We start from the raw sequence: 15,440 nt of genomic DNA, 5'->3' as shown, positions 1-15,440 counted from the left end.
TATGTCTTCAAGGTCATCTGGGTTAAACCTGAAGCAGGGCCTCAGTCACATGCTCCTTATTCTACAGTTTGGTGAAGATAGACATGGTGACCTGGCCAATGTGAACCCTGGCCACTGTGCCCTGGGCCTTCCCAAAGGCATCTGCACTCCAGTCTAAAGCCTGCACTGGGGAAAGCAAAGGGACTAGATACATGACTAGGCAACAGAAAATTATCTCCAAGGTCCCTTAGGCTGTGTGCACCCCCAAGGAGGCCGTGTCTGCAAACACTGCACACCGTGAGAAACAGCTTAATTTGCTACAAAGCCAACGGTCTTTTCCTAGGAGAATGTCTCCCACTTCAGAATCACTGGAAGTGCTGATTAGATCTTTTTAGAAACTCTATTTTCTCTTCAGTTTTTGTTTGTTTATGGGCTATGTAGCCCAGCTTGGCCTGGAGCCTGCTATATAGTCTTCATTTTCCCTTTAGCTATCCTCATCTTGTTAATGGCAGCCTTCTTTTCTAGCCAAATATACTAAAAAAAGGGTGGTGGTGATATTTTTAGCCTTATATTTTGGTTATGAGCCTAGCCTTTAACAGCTGAGTCATCTCTCCAGTCCATAAGTATGGTTATTTTGAAATAATTAAAAACGTTTTAAAATGATATTCATTTGTTTATGTGGGTGGGCAGTATGCTACAGTGCCCATGTGCAAGTCAGAGAACAACTTTCAGAAGCTGATTCGCGCCTTTCACCGTGTAAATCCTGGGGGTCAAACTCAACTCATCAATCAAGCTTGGCAGCAAGTGCCTTCCCCTGCTGAGCCATCTTCACCAGTCCTGAAATAATTCTATATTTATACATTGGGATAATTCAGAGAGTTCAGCATCTAGTTTCCCCTAATGGGAGTATCTCACGTAACTATGGTACACGATCAGCTCTAAGAGGTTAATACTTGAGCACTGCTATTAACTTAGCTACAGATTTGATGTGAAGTTTTCCAGGTTTTGTACTAGGTCCTTTTTCATTTTCAGCCTTTTCTTGACTTTTGAGGTCAAGAAAATGCTTGGTTAGGCATTTCCCAGAATGTCTTTTCAATTTGCCAAAAGTTTCTTTAAGAACTGTTTTATTTCATTCATTTGTGTCAGAGTGTATGCATGTGCCTAATGAGCATGCCGTGCCTGAGGAGGTCAGAAGAGGGTGCTGGGTCCCCTCGAGCTGGAGTTGTAGATGGCTATAAACCACCATGTTGGTGCTGGGAACTGAATCTGGGTCCTCAGTTAACTCATCCTAACTGCTGAGTCATCTCTCCAGCCCCTGTAACCAGTTCAGGTTATAGAGTCTGGAGGAGAATACATTGGAGGTGACATGTACTTGTGATGGTACACTGGGAAGTACACGTCTCATTACCAGGGAGATTAACCTTAATCACTTAGGGTGGTACTTGACAGATCTCTCTATTGTAAAATTACTATTTCTGTCATATTGTTTTCTCTTCATAAAAAACAAGTCTAGCCCATATATTCAAGGTGGAGAGAATTAAATTTTCTCTCCTAGAGAGAGGTGTGTCAAAGTGTGGATACATGTTTAAAACTGCCATAGTACCTAATAGTAAGAGTATCATATAACTATTCAAATATCTTGGTTCTCCTTAAAGGGTCACCCTCTAGATTTAGTAGTCAGTAAATCTTGACAGCAGCTATCATTACTATGATGTTTCGTGGTAATTTTATTTCCCTCATTATCTACAAACATAAAATTTTAGCTGGGCAGTGGTAGTGCGCACCTTTAATCCCAGCACCAGGGAGGCAGAGGCAGGTGGATCTCTGTGACTTCAAGGCCAGCCTGGTCTACAAGAGCTAGTTCCAGGACAGGCACCAAAGCTACAGAGAAACCTTGTCTCAAAAAAAAAAAAACTTTAATGAAATATATTTCATGAAATTATATATACATATATATGTATATATAACATATATAATTATAATTCTTCTAAAAGGAGTATTTGTACCTTCTCCTTTGTTTATTTAACCACGTACGTGTATCAGTGTGGATTAATATTTATCTTACTTGGGGGTTATAACCCAGTGCCATCACTATTATCTTACAGGTTGCTCCTGTCTCTCTTAGACCCAACTGTGGGTCGTCCTCTTTCTATTTAGACTTCTGGCAAATCAACTGGAAATGTAATGTAGCACTTTCTTCAAAATACTTAACATATATTTAAGGACAGGGACTTCCTGTGTAGCTCAGGCTGGTCTTGAACTTAAACTCTCCCTACTGTAGCCTCAAGTTCACCACCATGCTTGACTATATAAACATTTTTGTCTTTCTTTCTTTCTTCTCCAAGTCATCTTGTGCATTATTCTTTTTCAAAAAAGTAAGTGAAAAATGGATAAAGCTAAAAATAAACAAAAGTGTGTGTGTGTGTGTGTGTGTGTGTGCGTGCGTGCACACACATGTGAGAGCACATGTGCCATGGCATACATGTGGAAGTCAGAGGACAGCACCATGGAGTTGGTTCTTAGTTTCCATCTTTATGAATTCTGGGGGTTGGAAGCAGAACTCCAGGCTTCTCGTCCACATTCATTACTCCTAAACACTGTTCTGAGAATGTAACTACTGCTTTGCTCAAGACCCTCCAATGGCTCCCACCACTTAAAAACTCATTGACCTGACATTCAATAGTTTTAACAATACGGTCCCAATTTGCCAATCAGGCTGTTTCCCCAATTGCTTATCTTTCCAAATCCTCTGTTCTCTTTGCCCCAGCTGCCGACCTGTGTGGATGACTTCCAATGATTATTTCTAGTTTGGTTATATTACCTTAAGCCATTAAAAAGTCTGTATTGGTTTCCTTATCTCCAAAAAGCAAGGCACGTTCACTGGGGAAACAGGCAGAGGACATGAAGACAAGCTTGACTCCTTCCCCCTCCCTTCCCTGGCTTCAACATGTTTATATGTACAGATGTTTTAACTGTGTGCACTCTGTGCACTTCATACATGCCTGCTTGCCCTCAGAGACTAAAGAGGGTGTTGGATTCCCTGGAACTGGAGTTACATACAGTTGTGAGCTGCCATGTGGTTGCTGAGACTTTACCCTGGGTCCCCCGGAAGAGCAGCCAGTGCTCTTCATTGCTGAGCTATCTCTCCAGTCCTCTCAGATTGGTTTTAAGAAGTGATCTTTCAAGATTGTTCAGTATCTCTTGTCTTCCTATTAAACTGTTACTCCATAATAAGCAGATGTAGACGTATGTAGATATAAGAGCATAACACATAGCTGAAAAGATTACATCAAAAAATAGACGTTTATGTTTTTATTGCAACTTAGGTTTTCTCATTTAATCTCTGACAGTCATAAGACATAGAAGTAGTGTCTATTATTTATTATGTTTTGCAGAGAAAAAAAAAAAAGGCTGCACGTAGTCCCTGAGCCAGGAGTAGTTACGTTTTCTGGTCCCTTTCCTACTTTGCCACATAAAAAGGCTGCACTGAAAACACAAGCAGGAAGGAGAACTCCAAACATGTGATCATGGCTGTAGTTTGGGGGGCCTGAGACTAAACTCTCCTCCTCACCCCCTTTGCTGGTGAAGGTAAGGCAGGGAGTTAAGAGGCAAGAACATGTCTGTTCAGTGTTGAGCTTCTCATTTCCAAAGAAAAGCCTTGTCTCCTCACAGCCAGGCTCTGCAGTTTGGGAAGGCAGAGAGATGTAAACGGAGTGTGCTAGGTCAAAGCTGAGGGGCCCAGCAGGGACAAGATGGCTAGATGAGTAGGTGACAGGTAGGAGGTGACATTTCTGCCCTCAATGCATTTAGTCAACTTGTCCACACAATACCTGATTCTACACACACGCGAGTGATGGAGAACAGCTCTAGTGCCTGTGTAGGGAGGGCTAGGCTGGGGAAAGAGTGCACGTTTTAGCATTTGTTACACAGAAGAGAAAAAGGAATTATAAAAAATAAGTTGATTTCTCTTAGCAGATTCCAGTACAAAGGTGAATGAGGAAGGAAGTGAAAGTTCTCATATGATTAGAACTGTTGCTGCTCTATACTTTCAGACTTTAAAATGTATGGTTATACATACAGGCTTAAGCACAGATGGAATCAGACTACCCACATTTCATATGTATCTCATGGAGGCAATTTTATGTTATATCTTTTTTTTTAAATACTACGAAATCTTTGTGTTTTTTAAAATTTATTTAACTTGATTTTATGTGGATTGGTGTGAAGGTATCAGATCCCCAAAAACTGGAGTTAGAGACAGTTGTTAGCTGTCATGTAGGTGCTGGGAATTGAACCCAGGTCCTTTGGAAGAACAGCCAGTGTTCTTTACTGCTGAGTCATCTCTCCAGCCCCTGTTATATGCTTTTATGCCAAGGAAAAATCGCTTATAAATATCTTTTCATCTAAAAATTACTCACTATTAGTGTGTATGGTATGTGTGGACACATGTAGCACAGTACATATGAAGAGGTCAGAGGTTGACTGTAGAATCAGTTCTCTCTTTCCATCTTCACGTGGGCTCTGGGGATCAAACTGGAGCCACCAGGATTATATAGCAAGGGTCTTTACCTGTTGAGTCAGCTCATCTAGTTGGCTGGCCTTTATTTTGAATTTGTTATGTAGCCAAAGCTGGCCCTGAGCTCCTGATCCTCCTTCCTTGGTCTCCCAAGTGCTAGAGTTATAGGCATGAGCTTACCATGCCTGGCTCACCTCTCCCATGAGAAACTCCCTAGGTTTGCTGTGGGAAGGGTGTTCCATGATTTATTTAATCAGGCTCCAAGGCCAAAGGCTTAGGGTCTTTGTTTGTTTTTGGAGGGGGTAAATTGAGACAGAGTTTCAATAGCCCTGGCTGCCCTGGAGCTCACTATGTAGACCAGGCTGCCCTCAGAGTTCACAGAAATCCTCCTGCCTCTGCATCCCAAGTGCTAGGATAAAAGGTGTGCATCACCATGCCTAACCTCTTTGCTTTTTAAAATTTCCTCTTCTCACTGTGATAATGGTGCAGCTACTGTAGCTATTATGTTTATTGTAACTATTTTAATGCTACATCATAAAATTGTATACATACTTGTTTTAAGGCAGTGTCTCAGCACAGGGCTCACTCTGACTTTGAACTTGAGGTCCTCCAGCTTCAGTCTCCAGAGTTCCAGGGTTACAGGAATGGATCATCACAACTAGATATATTTATTTAAAAACAACTATAATGCCTAGTAAAGGGAAGTCTTTATACGTTTGCCTACTTTTCTAGTTTAACCACATCCCTAAAATAGGAATGAGGCTCCACTGTTAGTTGTCTATCCTCACCAACTCAGTTTGGGGATGCTCTGGTTTCAAAGTCAGGAAGACCAGTTGTTGTGCGACTTTTGGCAACTCCCTTTCCTAATGCCTCTTTCATTTTATGGATGCAGTATTAACTAGTTTGCAAGACTGGTGTTAGAATGAAGGCAATACTGAATACAGAATGTTTTACAGCATGCTTGGCATGGTCAACAAATGGGAGCTGGGTTTTATATTTATGTCACCTATTTCTCACTTTCATGTCCCCATCTAGTCTAAAGTATTCACCAGTTCCAATTTCCCTGCCACCAGAGAAGCCCTGGGATGCTGAATAACTTGAGCTTTGCTGTAATCAAGACTAAGAGGTATTGCCCTCTCACTGGGTCTGTATTTCCCAGGAATGTCTTAAAGCTAATTTCCAGAGTGCCGTCTTTAGTGACTAAATCACAAAGAGACAAACATTCCTTTTTCCCTCTCAATTATTTTTATTGGGATCTTAATCAGAACTGTTTACTCCCTGGACACAGCAAATCAGGCCGTTTAAACAGCTGGCTCTTCTTTTCTCTGAAGCAAGATGCTATATTACAGCCAGGAGGTGGCAAAGGGTCTATGGAAAACAAATGGGGCGACAGACCCTGAACTGCATGAGCCTAGAGCAGTAGCAGCCCAGGTTGAATCCCACCACCCATGTCCTTTCACAGCTGGGCTCCACAGCCAGTCTGCCAGCTGAAATTAACCAGGACCCAGTGGCAACTCTGTGACATGCCAAAAGGGGGCAGTGTGGTACTACGGTTAAGAGAATGGGCTATGAGGTTTGAACACCTGGGTTTGAAGTGGTTTGAAGTCAATTAGCTGAGTGACCTTAGGTCTTAGTCTCTTCTCTGTAGATGAAGAGGGGACTCCTTCACAGAGTGGTAAAGGTTAAGTAAAATGTTGCATGCATGGAAAACGCTCACCACTAGCAGGACACATATTAAATATGGTGGAATGACACCGGTTACTAGAAAAGGAGGTTCATCCCACCACTCATTTGTTCAACAGGTATTCAGGGAAAGAATACTATGTGTAGGAGCTGCAGCACTTTGCAGGGGAATGATGTAAAAACAGAAATGGTCTCTGCCCTATGGAACTTAAAGCCCTATAGCAATAGAACAATTATGCACACATTTCTCAAGTTACACCTGTGAAAAGTACAATAAGGAGAGATGGCCCCAAGGCAAGTTTAGGAGATGAGTTGGAGTCAGTCCAGACAACAAAACATTCCAAAAGCAAAATTAAGTGCAAAAGCCCTGAAACAAAAGGAAGCAGACCCCAGAGGAAAACCAGGGCAGGATGCAGTCAGTGGTGAAGGGAACGGAAGAGGTGAGCTGGACAGGAAGGCTGCAGTCAGATGACCTGAGGCCTTGCAGGAGCTGCAGCAGATGACCTGAGGCCTTGCAGGCCACTGAAGGACCCCAGTCTTTTTCTTTTGTTTTCAGACAAGCTTTCCTGCAGCCCAGACTGGCTGTGAATTTACTGTAGCTGAGGGTGACCTTGACTCCTGCCTCCACCTTCTAGGTGTTGAGACTACAGGTGCCCATTACCATTCCCTGCTCAGGGATTGAATCTTTACAGGTGGGAACAGAAGCTGGTGTGTAAGGGGTAACAGACTTCCCTGATACCTAGCAACACACTTTTCTCTTTGTGCTTTTTTAGGAAGTTTGGGAAGTTCAGGTAGATCAGGTTTTACTGTATGTTCCAGGTTCACCTTGGAACACTGTGTAGTCTTGGCTGACTTCAGACTTGAAGTAATTCTCTTGCTTCAGCCTCATCAGTATTGGGGATCACAAATGTGTGCCATCACATCTGGTTTTTGTTGATTGTTTCGTTATTTTGAGACGGAAGGTTTTGCTATGTGGATTAGGCTAGCCTTGAACTCACAATCCCACTTCAGCCTCCCAAATGCTGGGGTGGCAGATGCATGTCATTTCAGATCACTGACAATCTCTCCTCATGGGATGAAAGAGATTGGGTTTCACATAATTCTTGCTGGGACCATCCAGAAGAGGGGAGAAAATAATTAATCCATGGCAGGTCCTCTCGTGGAGCGGAATATGGCCCTTCAGGTTCTCACTGTTCGAGGAGGAGCCAGGCATATGGAAGAATGAGGGCGGGGCATCTAAGCTGCCTCTTATCAGAAATCCTAAAGTGCTGGCCCTGTGAATTTGTAAGTTCTGCATATGTTGATTCAACCAAGCTTCGATTGAAAATAGTAGGCAGAAAATATCTGTACTGAACATGTACACACTTTCCTCACTATTCCTTAAGCAATATAGTATAATAACCATTTATACACAGCACGGTGGCACACACTTTTAATCCCATCACTTAGGCAGAAGCAGTTAAATCTCTGAGTTTCAGGTTAGCAGAGCTACATAGTAAGACATTGTCTCAAAACCAAAACAAATCAAACCAAATCAACAAAATAACTATTTACATAACATGTACACTGTGTTAGTCATTGCAAGGAACCTTGGGAGGATTTCAAGTGTACAGACTGTATGTGCATTGTATGCCATCCTAAGCTTCTTCCAATTTTGGTTTTCTTTGAGACAGGGACTGCCTCTATTGTCCAGGCCAGTACTGAACTCAAGTACTTGAGCAATCCTTGAGACTCCAGGCACATGCCACCATGCTTGACTATCAAATAAGTAAGGGGCTTGCATATTCATGGGTTTTGGTGAAGGGTGGGGGCACTGGTCCTGGAACCACAGATACTGAGAAGTGACTGCACTGGACTCTGATACATTGGACATAGTGGCCAGAGGACTAAGAGCTGGGAGTAGAGTTGCAGGACTTGTGTGGGCAGGGGCAGGGTCTGTAAGCTCCCAGCTCTGAGTTTCCCAGTGAAAGTGGTACATCTGCTTTGTCTGGGGTGCACAAGCACACAAGACACAAGCACTATAGTGTCCATAGTCTCTCCTATGAGCAGAAGAACCCAACAGGAGCAGCAATCATGGGAGACAAAGGGATGCCAAAGTACCGGAGGATGGTAACTATTCAGGCCCTCATAGGCATCTACACTTGGCAGGAGAGAGAAAAGAACATGAGTGTTGGAGTTGCCCTTCCCATGCCTCCCTCAACCTCGCCCAGCCTGTAAACAGGAAGCCAGGCTTGGGTCCTTGCCAGGGCCCAGGCTTGGGCAGGAAGCTGAGGAAACAAGGGTGGAAGACTCTCCTCAGTACAGAAGAGGGCTCCTGAGAAATTCCTGAGAAGGGGAAATGAAGCCAGCTCCCTGCAGAATGCTCCCTCAGGAGGAACAGCCCAAGCTGCTCACACTCCCTTGGGTGGGTCAGTCAGGTCTCTAGCAGGATTCAGAGAGCTGCTGCAGTGAGAACAGACCCAAGTCAGGAGCCTCCCCTCAGGGAAGCACAGGCCCCCAGGGAAGCAGATGGAATCCACAGGCCTGAAGAGCTGTTGGGCATCTTGGGCTGATGAGAAAGGAAATGATGGTGTGGATTAAGGACAGTGTGGAGAGTGCAGATGCAAAGGAGAGGGGCTGGGGATACTAATGGGGATGAGGAAACTCCTAATGAAATAATGGACCAAGGCAATGACCATCAGGGACTGCTGAGAACATTAGGCAAACGGATGTTGAGGAACCTCTGTAATGGGTTGTAATCAGGCTAACTACCCCATCAATCAGTCTGAACACCACAAAAACCAGGACAACTGTGTTGAGGACGATGTGCACGATCACACCTCAGTGGGGAGAGGGGAAACGCACAGTGCATCTACCAAGAATTCTTCATGAAAGGTTGAATCTGAATCTGGTCTACTACTAGTTTACAGACATGTAGGAGAGAGAACAGGATTAAAACCACCACAGGAAGGCAATCAACAAAATCCAGAATGTAGGAAATGGTAACAACAAAAGATCACCAAACAGAGAAATTGTCAGAGAAGAAAAAGTAGAAGGAAGCTCTTTAGAGTAAAGAAAGGTCAGCCAGCACTAGGGAAAAGCCCATGATGCCCAAGCCTGACAAGCTGGGTTTGATCCTGGAGCCCAAACCCAAGTAAAGATGAAAGGACAGAACTGACTCCACAAAGTTATTCTGATCTCCATGTGCATGCAATAAACAATAAAACTTAAAAAAAAAAAAAAGGTCAGCTGGGCAGTGGTGGGCGTCTTTAATTTCAGCACTAGGGAGACAGAAGCAGGTGCACATCTCTGTGAGTTGGAGGCCAGCCTGGTCTACAGATCAAATTCCAGGACACCCAGGACTACACAGAGAAACCCTGTCTTAAAACAAAACAAAACAAAAAACAAAAACAAAACAAAATGAAAACCAAACCAAACAAAATAAGCAAGCAAGAAAGGTCAACTGAATGCAATGCATGGACTAATTTCAAACAAACCAACTAAAACTAAAACTTCATGATTTTAAAAGAACTATTCTCAGATAATGTGATAATATTATGATCTGTTATACCTGACTTTATAAGAGAAACACATGCTGATGCTAAGCAAGAAAGAATTATTTCTAATTATGTGTGGAGGCCTGGGTGAAGCAGTCTTGTGCTGGCAATTGTTGAAGCTGATGCGTACCTGAGGGTTCATCTTACTTTCTTCTCTACTGCATAAATGCTTGAAGGTTACTCTGACAAAATGTTGGGAAGAACTCAAAGTCAGCAGTCTGGGGCTGCCTCCTCCTTCAGCTCACTGACCCGGGGGAGGGGATTTTCCAATGTTTCCTGAGCACTGACCTTCGTAAACTGAGCTAGCAGCAGGATGAGGCCTGCCTTCATCAACAGTGAGCTCTCCAGGCCGGCGCCACTGTGACAGCGGGACTCAGACCTGGCACAGGGGAAGGGCAGGGTCTCGGCTCCCCTTCGCAGCTCCCCTTGCACCTGCCCTCTCACGGGATTCCCCTCTGAGAAGAAGGCTCTTTTGTCTCGAGGCTGGCCTCACCACAGCCCCCATCACCTCTTCACCCCATCCCACAGAAGTTGCCCTGGGAACCACTGATGGGAAAGGAGATCACCAACACCTTCATCACCATCAAACCCGGACCAGAAGCAATAGTGGGATTTGCTGTTCATCTACATGTGTGTGATCTTATCCACTTGATAAGCAGCCTGAAAGAGGCCAGCCAGAAGTCAAATTGCAGATATAGCTAGGATGCACCCAGGTGACTTCCTGGCACTGTTGGGCATACCTCCTGCTCCAAGGCCAGCGCCCCTCACTAGCTCCTTAGGGTCTCTCTATAATTAAAGATATTCAAACCAGTTCCTCCCAAGGATGCTTCCTGAGATTGCCTCATTGTTGTATCTCAGAACCTCCAGTCGACATGAGGTTCTGGCTGAAGCTGATGGAGAGGTTGATAAGTGGCCCACTTGTGTGCCGATGTCTTTGACTTTCTCACTTATCTCCCTTCCTGCTACCACCTAATTCTTCTTCCTCTTCCCTAAAACACTAGCCATACATCATAATCCCTGCTTGGCCTTTCTGAGCCTGTGATCCCTTCTAAGCCAGGGCTGGGATAGTAGACCACCTGAGAGCAAGGAAGGTTCTTCGGAAGCTCACATCTTCAGGGGACTGCTCTGGGATCCACAGGAAGCTCAGTAGAGGCTCCCCTCACCAGCTCTGCAATCTGCATGGAAGTGGCTGGTGGCTTTCCCATTAAGAGTCAGGCCTGCCTTAGACAGGATACCTGCCACATTTAGCTTCTGTGCTAAGACCATGAACCTGGCATGCTAAAGACAAGCTGTCCAGGATGGTATTCTTCCTTCCCTCTTCCCACCAGGACCTTGGGCCCCTTTTCCATCTCTAGTAGGATATAAGCGAGACAAACAATGCTGGACGACTCAGGTAAGGGCTCTTCATCAACAGTGCTCATTAAATATTAAATATCACCACACTATTAATAGCTCTCCCAGTACCACAACAGAGCTGGCAGTGTGGTTAAAGGTTCACTACCAATGGGAGCAGGGCTACACTGGCCGTCCCATGTGCCCATTCCTGAAAACTTATCCAGTGCTGTAAAGGGAGAGGATGGAGAAAGGCCAGTTTGGAAGGGACTCAGAGGGATGTCCCTGGCCTTCCAGGGAGCAAGAAGTCCCTCCCTATCAGAGCACTCATCCTGTAGCCTGAGCTCAGACAGCACTTCCTCACAGGCGACTCACCTGATACCCCATCTCACTGTTCTCATCCAAGTCACCTTTTCTTGTGTTTCTACAACTCACCTGCTTCTCACTGTGATTTTGGTTGCGTGCTTTAGCTGTTTAGGATCTGTTTCTCCCACTGGATAGACAGGTTTGCTTTCTTGATTACTCTATTCCCTACTTCTGGGGCAGTGTCTTGCATATGCTCAAGAGGATGTGCTTTGAATAATGAATGAATTCTTCAATCCATATATCCCACTGGAACTCCCACAATTCTTCAATATGTACATCTCTGCTCCCTGGCTCCCACCTACTCATTCCTCAGAATTCCCCAACTCCTGTCTGCTCTTACTCATCCTTGAAACAAGCCAGCTGTCTTCTGTAATTCCATTTCACAAGAACAGGTTTCTTCATTTCTGGACTGTCAAGCCCTGGGAGCAGAAGTTTTCTACCAGTGAGATAGAGGAGGAGCTGGGGGACAAGACTTGGGGACAGCACAGCTCACTGAAGTGGACACCCTGAGTCAGAATGTCATATATACCAATTTAGGTGCTAGACTAGATAGAGGTTAGAGGCCTTGAGACTAGATGACAGTTCACAAGAATAGCCAGGGAAGGCTTCTTGGAGAAGCAGAGTTGTTCTGATTTTGAAGAATAGATAAGAGTGAGTAGTCAAAGATGAGAGAGAGAGAGTTCTTAAGAGGAGAACATTCTCCAGGTACCAATAAAGAGAGGGAAGGGAGGGGCTGGCATGAATGGAAGAAATGAATAGCTTTGAGGGATGAAGCTGGTTTAGAGGCCTCATGTGGTGCTTGATGTAGAAAACTGAACTAGATCTCGAGTTGTAAAGGGGATACCCTGGGCCTGGGACCAGGTTCTGGCCAGGCTAATGCTAGGCTGTCCCTGGGGAACAGCCAAGCCTATTCTCTATCTTCAGACCCTGCATACAGGAGTACACAACGGATGGCAAGAACCCTCCCAACCCCTTCCCAGTGTGAGTCAAGTGCTCGGGAAATCCATTTCTTCTCTCTTAAAAAAGAATTTAGGGGGGCTGAAGAGATGGCTCAGAGGTTAAGAGCCCTGGCTGCTCTTCCAGAGGTCCTGAGTTCAATTCCCAGCAACCACATGGTGGCTCATAACCATCTGTAATGAGATCTGGTGCCCAATTCTGGCATGCAAGCATACATAGAAGGAATGTTGTATACATAATAAATAAATCAATCTTTTTTTTAAAAAAAAGAATTTAGGGTAGGCCTAACACTTTATACAAAAGTCCCATACCAAGGTGAAAGATGGCATGCTTACATCTTGTTGAAAGAAAGAAAGGGAGGCCAGGAGAAGATGGAGCCTGGAGAACAGGCCTCAAAATACAGAGATTAGCAGAATCTCCTCACAGGAACCAAGTGCTGCTCATAGTGTTGGGAACATGACGGCCTCACTCAGCCAGGTTTCTGCTCCAGCACAATTCCTGCTGCCTATTTTGGAAAGAGCATGGCATTTTCCAAAGAGCAGTGTGTCTCCAGGTGTCTTGGCCTCTGGCCAGCTGAAGAGGAATATGCATCCCTTCATGCTCCCATCCAATGGGGAAGGGGAGGGGTAGGAGCCCCTTCATGCTCCCATCCAGTGGTCCTGCGTCTTCCATGAGAAGTCACAGGTAGCTTGAAATCCAACCTTCCTTTCCCAATCCCGGTCAGTGAGGACTCAAAGCCTTAGTCATGTGCTGTGCTCTCTGAGGCTGTTTCTCCGCGGGCTGGACAGCTGCAGCTCTCTCAGCTGTCCTCACATGACATGATTTTTGTTCTTTTTGTCACTCTGTTGAATGATGAGAGCAAAGAATTCAGAATTTCAGACAATGCTGACCAGAGCAGAACAGAATAGAAGAGAGCCTTCACCTCTTAGGATCTGACTCCATACTTTCATCAATGTAAGCCAAGAGTAATTAGCTTTCCTATTGGCCATCTCATATGGAAGACTTGTATTAACTTCCTGTCCTCTGAGGCACCAGTTCTACCTCACCAATCTAATCACACAGCCTTACCTTGATTCTATCTTGATGACCTCAGATAACTACCTTTCTGAGAATAATGGTTATATTACATGCACTAGGAATGTAGGCACATGCTTGTAATCTAACACTTAGGAGGCTGAGGCAGGAGAATTACATGCCTTTGGGATCAGCCTGGGCTACATAATGAGTTCCACATCATCATTGGCTACAGAGCGAGGACCTGTTTCAAAAAAAACCAAATAACATCAGAAAGATTTATATCACACACATGATGTAGTTCTTGATTAGTATGAAGCTGCCCTTCCACAGCCCCTGTGGCCCCTCACCTGACTGCCTGTCAGCCCATCTTATGATGCAGTTCCAGGTTTGCCTCCTGATTTTACACTGTGAACAAAAAGGCCACCATATTTCAAATATGCTCCAAGTTCGACATGACAAAAGGCAGAGCTATGGAAAGAGATCATGAAACGCAGTGGTAGTCATGGTGATGTGGGCTGCTCAGGTCCTACAGATGGGACTGTGTGGAAAAACTTTGAAGTATCCGGCTAGGACAGCTGGAGTAGGGGGGAGTGGGGGGAGGGTGGAGGTAGGGGATACGTCAGCAAAATCCTAGAAGGAAAACCAGGGTCTCCTTAGCCTGGAGTAAAACCAGGAAGATTTTAGCTGAGGCTCACAGGGCCCTTTCATGCTCCCATTAAGGGATTATTTCATTTTATGTGTGGCCAGCCACTCATATGCTATTCATGAGATCGCTGCCTCATTCTGCTTCGTTTTCCCTCCCATCTGCTTGGCAGAGTGAGGGCTCCACCTTCTCATCTAGCCCACCAATTTCCAAAGGACCATTGACTTTGCATATTCTTCAAGACCTAATGCTGAAGATCTGGGTAGGGAGGCTGGGCTAGGAAAGGTCATTTTCAGTTTGTAAGTACCTATGTCACGAGACTGCAGCCCTCAGTGAGACAGCTTGCTGAGCAGGCTCCCATCCCCCAGAGTCTCCCTTTCCTGTGTTGTCTGCCCAGGATAATGATGATGATTAAGGGAAGCCAAGATGGAAGGGCAGAGCATCAAAAGTGCTATTCCTCCCACTGAAGACCATGGCAGACATGGAAAGTCAATAATGTCACTCTTCTCATAATACCAGGACTCTTTCTCACACTCTACCTACACATTGCCCCAGACAGACACTACAGTTCAATCGGCATTAACTTACTTATCACCCATGCTTTATGTCACGTAGAGACCAAGAGGGTGTGACGTGGTTGTACAGGAACACCCTTTGGGCTGACACAAGAGGCAGGGCACTTAATAAGGCTTTCAGATAGGTCCTGGCACGTCTCTTAAAGCAGGGATCCATTTCTTGTTTTGATCCCAACAGCATTCTTCCCGACAAGACATTTGGACTATCAACTTTATTTTCCATACTGTCTATCTGAACATAAAAGGACAAAGCACAGGCCAAAAGAGCTAAGGCGGGTAGCCAAGCTAGAACTAAAAGTAATGTTTAAAATGGTTAAAGCATCCCCTCAATAGAAGAATGGTTAAAAAAGGTGTGGAACATATACACATTAGAGTTTTACTCAGCGGTAAAAAACAATGACATCTTGAATTTTGCATGCAAATGGATGGAAATAGAAAACGCTTTACTGAGTGAGGTAAGCCAGACCCAAAAAGAGGAATATGGTATGTATTCACTCATAAGTGGATTCTAACTATAATTAAAGGTCTTTGAGCCTATTATTTGTGATCCTAGAGAAGCTAAATAAGAAGGTGAACCTGATGAAAATTATTTAGCTATCCTCCTGGAAATAGGAAATAGACAAGAGTCCCAGGTAACCTCGGGTGCATGGGGGGGGTGGGAGGGTTGTTGGAAGGGGAGAGGGTTAGAGAGAAGGGAGTAGGGGAGGAATGGGGAAAGCTCGGTGGACTGGGATGGGGGGAGGGATCAGGGAAGAATATATTTCAACTAAGGGAGTCATTTTAGGGTTTACAGGAGACTTGATTATAAATGGGATCCCAGGTCCAAGGAGAGATCC

The 15,440-nt window shown here is 44.7% G+C and overlaps 1 protein-coding gene and 1 pseudogene across 6 annotated transcripts in view; both read right to left on the bottom strand.

The window, feature by feature from the left end:
- Positions 1-15,440, bottom strand: part of Fam219a (family with sequence similarity 219 member A) — a 58,076-nt gene that overhangs the window by 32,918 nt on the left and 9,718 nt on the right. The gene's annotated exons all lie outside the window — the stretch shown is intronic.
- LOC146891449 (small nucleolar RNA SNORA70) lies at positions 209-302 on the bottom strand (annotated as a pseudogene).

The sequence above is a fragment of the Myodes glareolus genome, chromosome 16, assembly GCF_982192425.1.
Source record: "Myodes glareolus chromosome 16, mMyoGla1.1, whole genome shotgun sequence".
Lineage (NCBI taxonomy): Eukaryota > Metazoa > Chordata > Mammalia > Rodentia > Cricetidae > Myodes > Myodes glareolus.
This window is presented reverse-complemented; position numbering and strand designations above follow the sequence as displayed.